Raw genomic sequence first — 14,802 nt, 5'->3', positions numbered from 1 at the left:
CCTATCCCCTCCCTCCTTCTCTCTTCCTCCCCTCTCTTCTCCCCCTCTCTTATCCCCTCCCTCCTCTTATCCCCTCCCCTATCCCCTCCTTCTCTCTTCCTCCCCCCCCTCCTCCTATCCCCTCCCTCCTTCCCCCTTTTCCTCCCCCCCTCCTCCTATCCCCTCCCACCTTCTCTCTTCCTCCCCACTCCTCTTATCCCCTCCCTCCTTCTCTCTTCCTCCCCCTCCTCCTATCCCCTCCCTCCTTCTCTCTTCCTCCCCCTCCTCCTGTCCTCTTCCCCTCCCTCTTTCTCAACGCTCCCTCTCTTGAATGCTAAAAGACATCAGTAAAAGTAGGCCACACTCTTAATATGTAAAAACTCTTGATTTTATTATACATTTAGGTTCAACCATTTTGACCCCAACATGCTCCAACACGCAACATTGTCCTTAGTGAAGTGATACCCTTCAGGTTGCCAGCTGTTCCAGAAACAGTGTACATTAGCGACTTCATGACAGAACAGAGTTCATCCCCACCCTATTCCCTATAAAGTGCATTATATAGGGAATATATAGGGAACTATAGTGTACATAGTGTACAATTTAGGACACAGTGAAAGTCTACATGACAGAACACTCCAGTTCATTTCCCACCAGGGACACAGTGGGTCTCGGCCCCAGCCTCAGCCCAGTCCCCAACACCTTTGCCTCCAGCCCTTCTGGACCAATCCCCACGCCCGTGTCAAACGCCAGCCCCACTCTGGTCCTCCCCTCCCCTTCGCCTTGAGACAGCGTTAGAACCTGGGCTCTGGCCATCAACTTGACTCCGTCCCGATTGGATGCCTCGATGCTGGCGCCCACGCCGGGTCCCCTGACATGTGACCCCCCGCTGAGATGCTGGTGGAACAGCCCGATGTCCACCGACCCACCCAACTCTCTACTCCTCACCTCCACATAGGGAACGGACATGGCACACCTATAGACAGAGAGAGAGAGAGAGAGAGAGAGAGAGAGAGAGAGAGAGAGTTTCCCATGCCAATGAAGCCACTTACATTGAAATTGAATTGAGAGAGAGAGAGCGAGAGAGAGAGAGAGAAAGAGAGAGAGAGAGAGAGAGAGAGAGATGACTGATTAGGAGGAACATCATTTAACCTTCTCTCTTACTATCATGCTGGAATTATGACAATTTTAATTTAAATTCTAGGTATTTTCAGTGTTCAGTTTGAAGTCAGTACGTTCTCTCATTCTGTGGTGAACAGTCAGAGTTATATAGAGTGGAATAGACTAACTTTAATCACCATAATCACGTTGACTTATCTTTATTAAATAAGATAAGATAAGATAAGCTGTTTTATTGTCCAATTGTACACAACTTCCAACGGAAATTCGACTTCCGTTTATCTCAACCACTCAGACAGACACACATGCACAAAGAGAGGTTAGAGCAGGGGACTGCCATACTATTGGGCTGAGTAGCAGTTGTTGTGGATACACAGTATAGACATCTGTGATTCTAATAGAAATCAATAGAACACAGAAGAAACCGTAAATCAGTATTATAGTCCCTCAAATTGAGGACGCACCTGTGAGGAGTCTCCTGTTGTTGTAATATATCAGTCAGATGTTCTTCAGTAGCTCCTCAGGCTGTGGAAACAGTGAAGCTTCTCTTCTACAGATCACTGAACATCAAGTCTTAATGTCAATCTGTCGACTAGAATGAACTGAATGAAGATCAAGACAGTTTATTCAGTCTTTATGTTTATCCAGTCAGGAGAAATGTTGTGTTGCTTCTCAATACAGCATCTGACTTTATAAAGTGTTGAGGCAAGGAAGAGGGGTGGTGGGGTGTATGTGTGTGGGGGGAGTAGCTGATGCGGGATTCGGTTGATCCAATGTCTGGGTCTGTCTCTGTTTCTGCTTCTCTTCACTCTCAGCGGCTCTGTTCCTTCATTGGATGAGTCGAGTCAGCTGTCTGTTCCGGCCCATGAACTCCGCAGTCATTGGTCCAATTCAATTCAAAATAAAATCAGGAAATGAAACTTAACATTCTTCAGGACTAAACAACAGCAAACAGACTTTCTCTTCTCTATCAGAGCATAGTTACAGTATTACGGAGATCCTTGTTCTAACTGAAAACCATTCTGTCCTGCTGAGCTGATTTAGGTGCCAGTAAAGGAATATCTGGAAATATTATTCTTACATTTCAGTTTATATTACATGTATTATTACTATTTAGTCAAATATAGTTTTAGCAAAGAACTTCATAACACAGGATCAAATGTTTTGCACACACTAGAAAGTTCAAATGTGTGTGTGTGTGTGTGTCGAGCATTTCCTAATGGATGTAGGGAGAGGGGTAGAGAGAGACAGAGACAGGCAGGGAGGGAGGGCTCAGGGAGCGATTGACTTGAAGAAAACAGTTTACTTCACAGTGAGAGATGGAGGGATGGGATGTAGGACAGAGCGAGAGAGGGATGGAGTACTAACACTAGGGTTGGGCGGTTTCCAGATGTTCATATCTTCATATCGTCCTTCTCTTATCCGGGGATTTACATTTTAGTACACAAGGGGGCACCAAGAAAACTGAAAAATAACCATTGGGCATCTGTTACCGGAATGCTAACAAAATTAGCACAAGTAATAGCGAAGTTCCATGGAGGCTGCTTGCTAAATGTGCTAGCGAGCTCAAAGACAGTAATCCAGCTCATAAAGATGTACATATATAGGTAGGAGCTTGGACATTTACAAATGAATGTGAACAAGAGACATTGTGCAAATGAAAAAAAGTTTTGACACATGCTTGTCTGAAGGAAGAACAGTACTTGCTCTGAAGCGTGTACACACAGTGTCTGTCTGGAGTCTGGAGTCGCTAGGGCTACAGGCCTGTCTGCTCTGCTGTCAATTCTGCTTGGCATCAGACTCATTTTGTGTTTCAGTTGCTCTTCTCCACTCGGATTGGTATTCTATCTGCAGAAAACACTCTGACTGATGTCTAGCTACTTTTTTAATATATATAAACTCAGCTAAAAAAATAAACGTCCTCTCAATGTCAACTGTGTTTATTTTCAGCAAATTTAACGTGTAAATATTTGTATGAACATAACCAGATTCAACAACTGAGACATCAACTGAACAAGTTCCACATGTGACATGTGACTAACAGAAATGGAATAATGTGTCCCTGAACAAAGGGGGGGGGGTCAAAAGTAACAGTCAGTATCTGGTGTAAGTACTGCAGTGCATCTCCACCTCATGGACTGCACCAGATTTGCCAGTTCTTGCTATGAGATGTTACCCCACTATTCCACCAAGGCACCTGCAAGTTCCCAGACGTTTCTGTGGGGAATGGCCCTAGCCCTCACCCTCTGATCCAACAGGTCCCAGACGTGCTCAATGGGATTGAGATCTGGGCTCTTTGCTGGCCATGGCAGAACACTGACATTTCTGTCTTGCAGGAAATCACGCACAGAATGAGCAGTATTCCTGGTGGCATTGTCATGCTGGAGGGTCATGTCAGGATGAGCCTACAGGAAGGATACCAGGTGAGGGAGGAGGATGTCATCCCTGTAGCGCACAGCGTTGAGATTGCCTGCAATGACAACAAGCTCAGTCTGATGATGCTGTGACATGACGGACCCTCCACCTCCAAATCGATCTCGCTCCAGAGTACAGGCCTCGATGTAACGCTCATTCCTTCGATGATAAACGCGAATCTGACCATCACCCCTGATGAGACAAAACCGCGACTCGTCAGTGAAGAGCCCTTTTTGCCAGTCCTGTCTGGTCCAGCAACGGTGGGTTTGAGCTCATAGGCAATGTTGTTGCCGGTGATGTCTGGTGAGGACCTGCCTTACAACAGGCCTACAAGCCCCCAGTCCAGCCTCTCTCAGCCTATTGAGGACAGTCTGAGTACTGATGGAGGGATTGTGCGTTCCTGGTGTAACTCTGGCAGTTGTTGTTGCCATCCTGTACCTGTCCCGCACGTGTGATGTTCAGATGTACCGATCCTGTGCAGGTGTTGTTACACTGTGGTCTGCCACTGCGAGGACGATCTGCTGTCCATCCTGTCTCCCTGTAGCTCTGCCTTAGGCATCTCATAATACGGACATTGCAATTTATTGCCCTGGCCACATCTGCAGTCCTCATGCCTCCTTGCAGCATACATAAGGCATGCCTAAGTCACACAGATGAGCAGGGACCCTGGGCATCTTTGTTTTGGTGTTTTTCAGAGTCAGTAGAAAGGCCTCCTTAGTGTCCTAATTTTTCATAACTGTGACCTTAATTGCCTACCGTCTGTAAGCTGTTAGTGTCTTAACGACCATTCCACAGGTGCATATTCATTAATTGTTTATGGTTCATTGAAGAAGAATGGGAACAGTGCTGGTTTGAATATACCCCATAGTGACAAAGCAAAAACAGGTTTTTAGAATTTTTTGCAAATGTATTGAATTATTATTATTTTTATTTCACATTTACATAACTACTCAGACCTTTTACTCTCAAGTGGCGCAGTGGTCGAAGACACTGCATCTCAGTGCAAGAGGCGTCACTCCAGTACCTGGTTCAACTCCAGGCTGCATCACATATGGCCGTGATTGGGAGTCCCATAGGGCGGTTCACAATTGGCCCAGCGTCGCTGGGGTAGGCCGTCATTATAAGTAAGAATTTGTTCTTAACTGACTTGACTAGTTAAATTAATGTTAAATGAAAAAAAATATCAAATAATTTACCAAGTACTTTGTTAAAGCACCTTTAGCAGTGATTACAGCCTCGAGTCATCTGGGGTTTGACACTACAAGCTTGGCACACCTGTATTTGGGGAGTTTCTCCCATTCTTCTCTGCAGATCCTCTAAAACTCTGTCAGTGTTGCTGCACAGCTATTTTCAGAGATGTTCGATCGGGTTCAAGTCTGGGCTCTGGCTGGGCCACTCAAGGATATTCAGAAGCAAGGACTTCCCGAAGCAACTCCTGTGTTGCCTTGGCTGTGTGTTTAGGGTCTTTGTCCTGTTGGAAGGTAAGGTTTTCATCAAAGATCTCTTTGTACTTTTCTCAGTTAATCTTTGCCTCGATCCTGACTAGTTGTGCATATGCTACACATCAGAACACAAGGAATAGTGTTTTTGAAATTAGTGAAGCCTTTAGACTGGGGTTGAAGGACACGTAAATGTGGCTAATTTGGCCAATATCACCTGCTTTTAGATGGAACTGGCTGTGTGGGTGGACGGCCCAATGGGATATACTGCAAGTGTGTGTTGGATTGTCTTCAGTCATATAGGGGTTAGGTATGTGTGTGTCTGTGTGCTACAACCTAGCCTATGAATTACAGTTTACAACGTAGGTGCACACAGGTCGAGAGACAAATTTTAAGTGACAGACAGTGACATTCAATACCACCTTGCACACTCTTGTCTGCATCTAGCTGATATAGGGTGTAATCATTAGTCCAACAGTTTCAAAAGAGATTTTCTATTGAACAAATTCAAGTATGTTTACCCCCGTATTGTTCCGCTTGCTTCCGTTCCAGAAAACATTTATCAGAATCGGCGGAATGAATACACCCCTGATCCCTGATCAATGTACAACACACCTGTTACGGTTTTCTTCCGTCGAAAGAGAGTCGGACCAAAATGCAGCGTGGTAATTTTGATACATGTTTAATAAACAAATAAACACGATAATACAAAAACAAGAACCGTGAAAACCTATACAGCCTATCTGGTGACAACTAACACAGAGACAGGAACAATCACCCACGAAACACTCAAAGAATATGGCTGCCTAAATATGGTTCCCAATCAGAGACAACGATAATCACCTGCCTCTAATTGAGAACCAATTCAGACAGCCATAGACTATGCTAGAAAACCCCACTAAGCCACAATCCCAAAACCTACGAAAAACCCCAATACATAAACACACCACAAAATAAACCCATATCACACCCTGGCCTGACCAAATAAAGAAAGAAAACACAAAATACTAAGACCAGGGTGTTAGCTCATTTAACATTATAGTCAGTATAGCTAATATAACTGTTATTTATTGAACCTTTATTTAACTAGGCAAATCAGTAAACAAATTCTTATTTGCAATGACGGCCTACCCCAGCCAAGCCCTGACCCTGACCACTCTGGGCCAATTTTGCTCCGCCCTATAGGACTTCCAATCACGGCCGGTTGTGATACAGCCTGGAATCAAACCAGGATCTGTAGTGATGCCTCTAGCACTGTGATGCAGTGCCTTAGACCGCTGACCCATGCAGTAAACATTAGTGTACAGTCAGTAAGCAGTTACAACTGCAGGCCGCGGTGGCAATAAATGCGTAATACCAAAAGCTTACCTTTATTGTAAGAGTTCCAGTGTTGTGTTGGATAGTCATAGCCAGCTAGCTAACATAGCATCCCTCTGTTATAGCCAACTAGCTAACATAGCATCCCTCTGTTTGAGCAGGGTGTTTCAGTAGGCTACACTAGCTAGCTGCATTTGCCAGCTAAGTAAGTGAAACTGAAATTGAAAAAAAATGATTGCTTGAATTTGTTCAAAACTGTTCAACTATTGTATTTCTCTCTCTTTGAGTCAACTAATCACCACATTTCATGCACTGTAGTGGTAACTAGCTGTAGCTTATGCTTTCAGTACTAGATTAATTCTCTGAACCTATCATGATTCAGGATATGACCGAGACGCAGGAGGCGCATAATACAGTTCTCAATAATTTATTATAACACGGGGCAAAGGGCAGGTCGAGGACAGGCAGAGGTTCGTAATCAGGTCAGAGTCAGGCAGGTACAGGATGGCAGGCAGGCAGGCTCGGGAGCAGGCAGAGGTTCGTAATCAGGTCAGAGTCAGGCAGGTACAGGATGTCAAGCAGGCAGGCTCGGGAGCAGGTAGAGGTTCGTAATCAGGTCAGAGTCAGGCAGGTACAGGATGACAAGCAGGCAGGCTCGGGAGCAGGCAGAGGTTCGTAATCAGGTCAGAGTCAGGCAGGTACAGGATGGCAGGCAGGCTCGGGGTCAGGCAGAGGTTCGTAATCAGGTCAGAGTCAGGCAGGTACAGGATGGCAGGCAGGCTCGGGGTCAGGCAGAGGTTCGTAATCAGGTCAGAGTCAGACAGGTACAGGATGGCAGGCAGGCTCGGGGTCAGGCAGAGGTTCGTAATCAGGTCAGAGTCAGGCAGGTACAGGATGGCAAGCAGGCTCGGGAGCAGGCAGAGGTTCATAATCAGGTCAGAGTCAGGCAGGTACAGGATGGCAGGCAGGCTCGGGAGCAGGCAGAGGTTCATAATCAGGTCAGAGTCAGGCAGGTACAGGATGGCAAGCAGGCAGGCTCGGGAGCAGGCAGAGGTTTGTAATCAGGTCAGAGTCAGGCAGGTACAGGATGGCAAGCAGGCAGGCTCGGGAGCAGGCAGAGGTTCGTAATCAGGTCATTGTCAGGCAGGTACAGGATGGCAGGCAGGCAGGCTTGGGAGCAGGCAGAGGTTCGTAATCAGGTCATTGTCAGGCAGGTACAGGATGGCAAGCAGGCTCGGGAGCAGGCAGAGGTTCGTAATCAGGTCAGAGTCACTGTAATAACAGCATATTCAACAACACAAGTTATTGGGGCCCAAGCTGAAAGTTGAAAACAATAGTGAAAATACCACCCAAGCAAAGTCCCCTTGGAAACTACATTGAAAAAAATATGAACGGAACATGAGAACAATTTTAAAGATTTTACTAATTACAGTTCATATAAGGAAATCAGTCAATTGAACTAAATTCATTAGGCCCTAATCTATGGATTTCACATTACTGGAAATACAGATATGCATCTGTTGGTCATAGATACCTTAAAAAAAGTAGGGGAGTGTATAAAAAAACTGTCAGTATCTGGTGTGACCACCATTTGACTCACGTAGCGCGACACATCTCCTTCGCATAGAGGTGATCAAGCTGTTGATTGTGGCCTGTGGAATGTTGTCCCACTCCTCTTCAATGGCTGTGCAAAGTTGGTGGATATTGGTGGAAAATGCTGCCGTACACGTCGATCCAGAGCATCCCATACATGCTCAATGCGTGACATGTCTGGTGAGTATGCAGGCCATTTTTTTTCAGCTTCTAGGAATTTTGTACAGTTGTGGATGAATGGCACAACAATGGGCCGCAGGATCTCGTCATGGTATCATTCAAATTGCCATTGATAAAATGCCATTGTGTTCATTGTCCTTAGCTTATGCTTGCCCATACCATAACCCCACTGCCAAACATGGGGCACCATGTTCACAACGTTGACATCAGCAAACTGCTCGCCCACACAACGCCATAAACGCTGTCTGCCATCTGCCCAGTACTGTTGAAACAAGGATGAATCCATTAAGAGTACACTTCTCCAGCGTGCCAGTGGCCATCGAAGGTGAGAATTTGCCCACTGAAGTCAGTTACAACGCTGAACTGCAGTCAGGTCGAGACCCTGATGAGGACGACAAGCACAAAGATGAGCTTCCCTGAGAAGGTTTCTGACAGTTTGTGCAGAAAGACTTTGGTTCTGCACACCCACAGTTTCATCAGTTGTTCAGGTGGCTGGTCTCAGATGATTCCGTGTGTGAAGAAGCCAGATGTCAAGGTCCTGGGCTGGTGTGGTTATATATGGTCTGCGGTTGTGAGGCTGGTTGGCCATACGGCCAAATTCTCTAAAACAACATTGGAGGCATCTTAAGGTCGCGACATTGACATTAAATTCTATGGCAACAGCTAAGGTGGACATTTCTGCAGTCGGCATGCCAATTGCACGCTCCCTCTAAACTGGACATCTGTGGCTTTATGTTGTGTGACAATACTGAACATTTTAGAGTGGCATTGTATTGTCCCCAGCACAAGATGCACCTGTGTAATGATCATGCTGTTTAATCAGCTTCTTGATATGCCACACCTGTCAGATGGATGGATTATCTTGGCGTAGGAGAAATGCTCACTAACAAATTTGTGCACAACATTTGAGAAAAATTGAGCACATGGAACCTTTCTGGGATCTTTTATTTTCAGCTCATGAAACATGGGACCAACACTTTACATGTTGCATTTATGTTTTGTCTCAGTGTATGTCCCCGTCAGTCAAACAATAGCTGGAAAAAAGACACAGTCAGAACCACAGAGTCTACTGTCACTGAACCACAGGTGAGTGATGTCGTGTCTATTGATGGATTTCCTGTTTATATGTTGTGATTTGTTGTGAATCGCCAGTGTAGAGCAAATCAGTCATGTAGAGCTAATCAGGCCTCCATTCCAACCATCAAGACCCTCTGTGTTGATAGTCTGGACAGCCTGCTTAGTGGTTGCTTAGAGGTCTGTTATCACAGGGAAAGTATTTGAGTTTCAAAATTGGGGTGTTTAAGGTACCGTGTACTACACTGTCTGTTTGAGTTGTAGAGAAGGATGTTGAAGTTGCAGTTATGTCGTGAGGAGAACACACTGGAGTCATTTATCCTTTGGTTGGAGTGGGCAATGTATACTGTAGGTGGAGCTATTTAACAAATCATAACACCACTTGTGGAATCTCAGGGTTTGACCCTGGCATTCTCTCCCTCTGTCTCTCTCTCTCTCTCTTTCTCTCTCTCTCTCTCTCTCTCTCTCTCTCTCCCTCTCCCTCTCCTTCTCTTTTTCTCTCTCTCTCCCTCTGTCTCTCTCTCTCTCTCTCTCTCTCTCTCTCTTTCTCTCTCTCTCTTTCTCTCACTCCCTCTCCCTCTCCTTCTCTCTTTCTCTCTCTCTCCCTCTCTCTCTCTTTCTCTCTCTCTCTTTCTCTCTCTCTCTCTCTCTCTCTCTCTCTCACTCCCTCTCCCTCTCCTTCTCTCTTTCTCTCTCTCTCTCTCCCTCTCTCTCTTTCTCTCTTGCTTTCTCTCTCTTTCTCTCTCTCTCACTCCCTCTCCCTCTCCTTCTCTCTTTCTCTCTCTCTCTCCCTCTGTCTCTCTCTCTCTCTTTCTTTCTCTCTCTCTCACTCCCTCTCCCTCTCCTTCTCTCTTTCTCTCTCTCTCCCTCTCTCTCTCTCTCTTTTCTCTCCCTCTTTCTCTCACTCTGTGTGTGTGTGTGTGTGTGTGTGTGTGTGTGTGTGTGTGTGTGTGTGTGTGTGTGTGTGTGTGTGTGTGTGTGTGTGTGTGTGTGTGTGTGTGTGTGTGTGTGTGTGTGTGTGCGCGTGCATGTGTCTGTGGGAGAAGAGGTATGCTTGTGTGTACAGCTCTTGTTCTTACTTAACAACATTGCCCCTGAGAAAATCTCTACCATGTTTTTTTGTGCATTCTGTCAACAACAAAAAAATTGCGCTAAGTTTAACCCTCATTGTCCACATTGTGTGTGTGTGCCCACATGCTTGATTTGCATCATAGAAAAGTGTGACATCTTAGAATTTTAGTGTGAGATCGAAGTTATTCCGAGTGTTAGAAAGGCATTATTTTTGTTCCCTTTTTGGCTGAGAAGGGGGTGCAAAGGGGGCATTGTGGAATTATTTAAGATAGTCTTTGAAGAGGTAGGGTTTCAGATCAAATCAAATCAAATTGCATTGATCACATACACATGATTATTTATTTATTTACTTATTATTTGTATTTATCCGTTATTTTACCAGGTAAGTTGACTGAGAATACGTTCTCATTTACAGCAACGACCTGGGGAATAGTTACAGGGGAGAGGAGGGGGATGAATGAGCCAAGTTTCTGGTTAGCAGATGTTAATGCGAATGTAGCGATATGCTTGTGCTTCTAGTTCTGACAGTGCAGTAATATCTAACAAGCAATCTAACAAATTCACAACGACTACCTTATACACACAAATGTAAAGGGAGGAATAAGAATATGTATATATAACAATATGAATGAGCAATGGCCGTGTGCCATAGCTTATTTAAAGTGGCTAGTGATACCTTTATTAAATCCATTGATTAAATGTATTAAAGTGACCAGAGATTTGAGTCTGTATGTTGGCAGCAGCCATTCCATGTTAGTGATATTAGCTGTTTAACAGTCTGATGGCCTTCAGATAGAAGCTGTTTAACAGTCTGATGGCCTTCAGATAGAAGCTGTCTGATGGCCTTCAGATAGAAGCTGTTTAACAGTCTGATGGCCTTCAGATAGAAGCTGTCTGATGGCCTTCAGATAGAAGCTGTTTAACAGTCTGATGGCCTTCAGATAGAAGCTGTTTAACAGTCTGATGGCCTTCAGATAGAAGCTGTTTAACAGTCTGATGGCCTTCAGATAGAAGCTGTTTAACAGTCTGATGGCCTTCAGATAGAAGCTGTCTGATGGCCTTCAGATAGAAGCTGTTTAACAGTCTGATGGCCTTCAGAAAGAAGCTGTTTAACAGTCTGATGGCCTTCAGATAGAAGTTGTTTAACAGTCTGATGGCCTTCAGATAGAAGCTGTTTTCAGTCTCTTTGATGCATCTGTACTGACCTTGTCTTCTGGATGATAGTGGGGTGAACAGGTAGTGGCTCGGGTGGTTGTTGTCCTTGATCTTTTTGGCCTTCATGTGACATTGGGTGCTGTAGGTGTCCTGGAGGGCAGGTAGTTTGCCTCCGGTGATGCGTTGTGCAGACCGCACTACCCTTTGAAGAGACTTGCGGTTGTGGGCGGAGCAATTGCTGTACCAGGCGGTGATACAGCCCGACAGGATGATCTCGATTGTGCATTTGTAAAAGTTTCTGAGTGTTTTATGGGACAAGCCAAATTTCTTCAGCCTCCTGAGGTTGGGGAGGCGCTGTTGAGCCTTCTTTACCACGCTGTCTGTGTGGTGGACCATTTCAGTTTGTCCGCGATGTGTATGCCGAGGAACTTAAAAATTTCCACCTTCTCCACTACTGTCCTGTCGATGTGAAATGGGGGATGCTCCCTCTGCTGTTTCCTGAAGTCCACAATCATCTCCTTTGTTTTGTTGATGTTGAGTGAGAGGTTGTTTTCCTGACCACACTCTGAGGGCTTTCTCCTCCTCCCTGTAGGCTGTCTCGTCGTTGTTGGTAATCAAGCCTACCACTGTAGTGTCGTCTGCAAACTTGATGGTTGAGTTAGAAGAGTGCATGGCCACACAGTCATGGGTGAACAGGGAGTACAGGAGAGGGCTGAGAACGCACCCTTGTGAGGCCCCAGTGCTGAGGATCAGCGGGGTGGAGATGTTGTTACCTACCCTCCCCACCTGGGGGCGGCCCATCAGAAAGTCCAGGACCCAGTTGTGGGTCTGAGGATCAGCTGAGGATCAGCGTGGTGGAGACCCAGGGTCTCGAGCTTAATGAGGAGTTTGGAGGGTACTCTGGTGTTAAATGCTAAGCTGTAGTCAATGAACAGCATTCTTACATAGGTATTCCTCTTGTTTCAAGCGGGATAGGGCAGTGTGCAGTGTGATGGCGATTGCGTCGTCTGTGGACCTATTGGGGCGGTATGCAAATTGAGAAGGTTCTGGGGTGTCAGGTAAAGTAGAGGTGATATGATCCTTGACTAGTCTCTCAAAGCACTTCATGATGACAGAAATGATTGCAACGGGGCGATACTCATTTAGTTCAGTTACCTTAGCTTTCTTGGGTACAGGAACAATAGTTATTTAGTTCAGTAGCGCCAAATACAACAGGTGTAGACCCTACTGTGAAATGCTTACTTTCAGGCTCTAACCAATAGTGCAAATAAGGTGTTAGCTGAACAATAGGTAAGTAAAGAAATAAAACAACAGTAAAACGACAGGCTATATACAGTAGCGAGGCAATAAAAGTAGCGAGGCTACATACAGACACCGGTTAGTCAGGCTGATTGAAGTAGTATGTACATGTAGATATAGCTAAAGTGACTATGCATATATGATGAACAGAGAGTAGCAGTACTGTAAGAAGGGTTGGCGGGTGGCGGGACACAATACAGATAGCCCGGAATTGGAACGCAGACTGCGAGCCAGGCCTAGTCGCCCAACGTCGTTGTCCAACTTCACTAATGCTCTTGTCCCCGCAGAAATGTTCCAACATTTATTAGAAAACCTTCCCAGAAGAGTGGAGGCTGTTATAGCAGCAAAGGGGGGACCAACTCCATATTAATGCCCATGATTTTGAAATGAGATGTTCAACATCCAGGTGTCCAAAAACTTTTGGTCACTTAGTGTATGTAGACGTCAGCTAAAATGATGACAGCAATGTAGGCTGTGTAGGGTTAAGGTATGAATGTTTGGCTTGGAGATTTCTTTTCACCTGGCCACAGACTGCCGCTGTGTTTTGCACTGAAGTCCACAAGGGAAGGGAAAAGTGGAGAGAAGGAAAGTGCGTAGATGCAAGAAGGAATTGTACAACGAGCAAAGTGATGATGCTGTATGTGTTTGCTATCAAAGTGAACTGTGTGTGCGGGTAATCAGGGATTTATTCATTCTGCCGATTTCTGTTGCCAAACGTTTCTTAAATTGAAACAAACAGAATGAAACGGTATGGGCCTACCTGAATTTGACCAACAGAAACTCTTGTTTTAGTTGCAAAACAGAACTGTTTGGACTAATGACTACACCCGAGATCAGCTAGTTGCAGGCAAAAGTTTGTTAGGCTGTGTAAAATGTGTCACTGTCTGTCACTTTGATGACTCCAATTTGTCTATCAACCAGTGCACCTACGTTATAAACGTTCATTCATAGGTTCAGACGTGGGAAAAGTGCTAAATTGAGTAAAACTAAACATACCTTAACAGAAAATGACTCAAGTAAAGTCACCCAGTTAAATACTACTTGAGTAAAAGTCTAAAAGTATTTGGTTTTAAAAATACTTAAGTATCAAAAGTAAATGGAATTTCTAAAATGTACTTAAGCATCAAAAGTAACGTAATAAATCATTTCAAGTTCCTCATTTGAAGCAAACCAGATGGCACAATTTTCACTTTTTTTAATGGATAGCCAGGGGCACACTCCAACACTCCAACACTCAGATGTAATTTACAAACAAAGCATTTCTGTTTAGTGAGTCCGCCAGATCAGAGGCAGTAGTGTTGACTAGGGATGTTCTCTGTTTAGTGAGTCCGCCAGATCAGAGGCAGTAGTGTTGACTAGGGATGTTTTCTGTTTAGTGAGTCCGCCAGATCAGAGGCAGTAGTGTTGACTAGGGATGTTCTCTGTTTAGTGAGTCCGCCAGATCAGAGGCAGTAGTGTTGACTAGGGATGTTCTCTGTTTAGTGAGTCCTCCAGATCAGAGGCAGTAGTGTTGACTAGGGATGTTCTCTGTTTAGTGAGTCCGCCAGATCAGAGGCAGTAGTGTTGACCAGGGATGTTCTCTGTTTAGTGAGTCCGCCAGATCAGAGGCAGTAGTGTTGACTAGGGATGTTCTCTGTTTAGTGAGTCCGCCAGATCAGAGGCAGTAGTGTTGACTAGGGATGTTTTCTGTTTAGTGAGTCCGCCAGATCAGAGGCAGTAGTGTTGACTAGGGATGTTCTCTGTTTAGTGAGTCCGCCAGATCAGAGGCAGTAGTGTTGACTAGGGATGTTCTCTGTTTAGTGAGTCCTCCAGATCAGAGGCAGTAGTGTTGACTAGGGATGTTCTCTGTTTAGTGAGTCCGCCAGATTAGAGGCAGTAGTGTTGACTAGGGATGTTCTCTGTTTAGTGAGTCCGCCAGATCAGAGGCAGTAGTGTTGACTAGGGATGTTCTCTGTTTAGTGAGTCCGCCAGATCAGAGGCAGTAGTGTTGACTAGGGATGTTCTCTGTTTAGTGAGTCCGCCAGATCAGAGGCAGTAGTGTTGACTAGGGATGTTCTCTGTTTAGTGAGTCCGCCAGATCAGAGGCAGTAGTGTTGACTAGGGATGTTCTCTGTTTAGTGAGTCCGCCAGATCAGAGGCAGTAGTGTTGACTAGGGATGTT

The 14,802-nt window shown here is 45.2% G+C and overlaps 1 long non-coding RNA gene across 1 annotated transcript; it reads right to left on the bottom strand.

Moving 5' to 3' along the window:
- Window positions 1-349: 349 nt before the first annotated feature.
- Window positions 350-1,890, bottom strand: LOC112255534. The gene is made up of 2 exons (XR_002954266.2): window positions 1,563-1,890; window positions 350-955 (listed from the first exon to the last, which is right to left on the bottom strand). It is a non-coding gene; the product is annotated as an uncharacterized LOC112255534 (long non-coding RNA).
- Between the last annotated feature and the right edge of the window lie 12,912 nt (window positions 1,891-14,802).

Source organism: Oncorhynchus tshawytscha, linkage group LG07 (assembly GCF_018296145.1).
Source record: "Oncorhynchus tshawytscha isolate Ot180627B linkage group LG07, Otsh_v2.0, whole genome shotgun sequence".
Lineage (NCBI taxonomy): Eukaryota > Metazoa > Chordata > Actinopteri > Salmoniformes > Salmonidae > Oncorhynchus > Oncorhynchus tshawytscha.
This window is presented reverse-complemented; position numbering and strand designations above follow the sequence as displayed.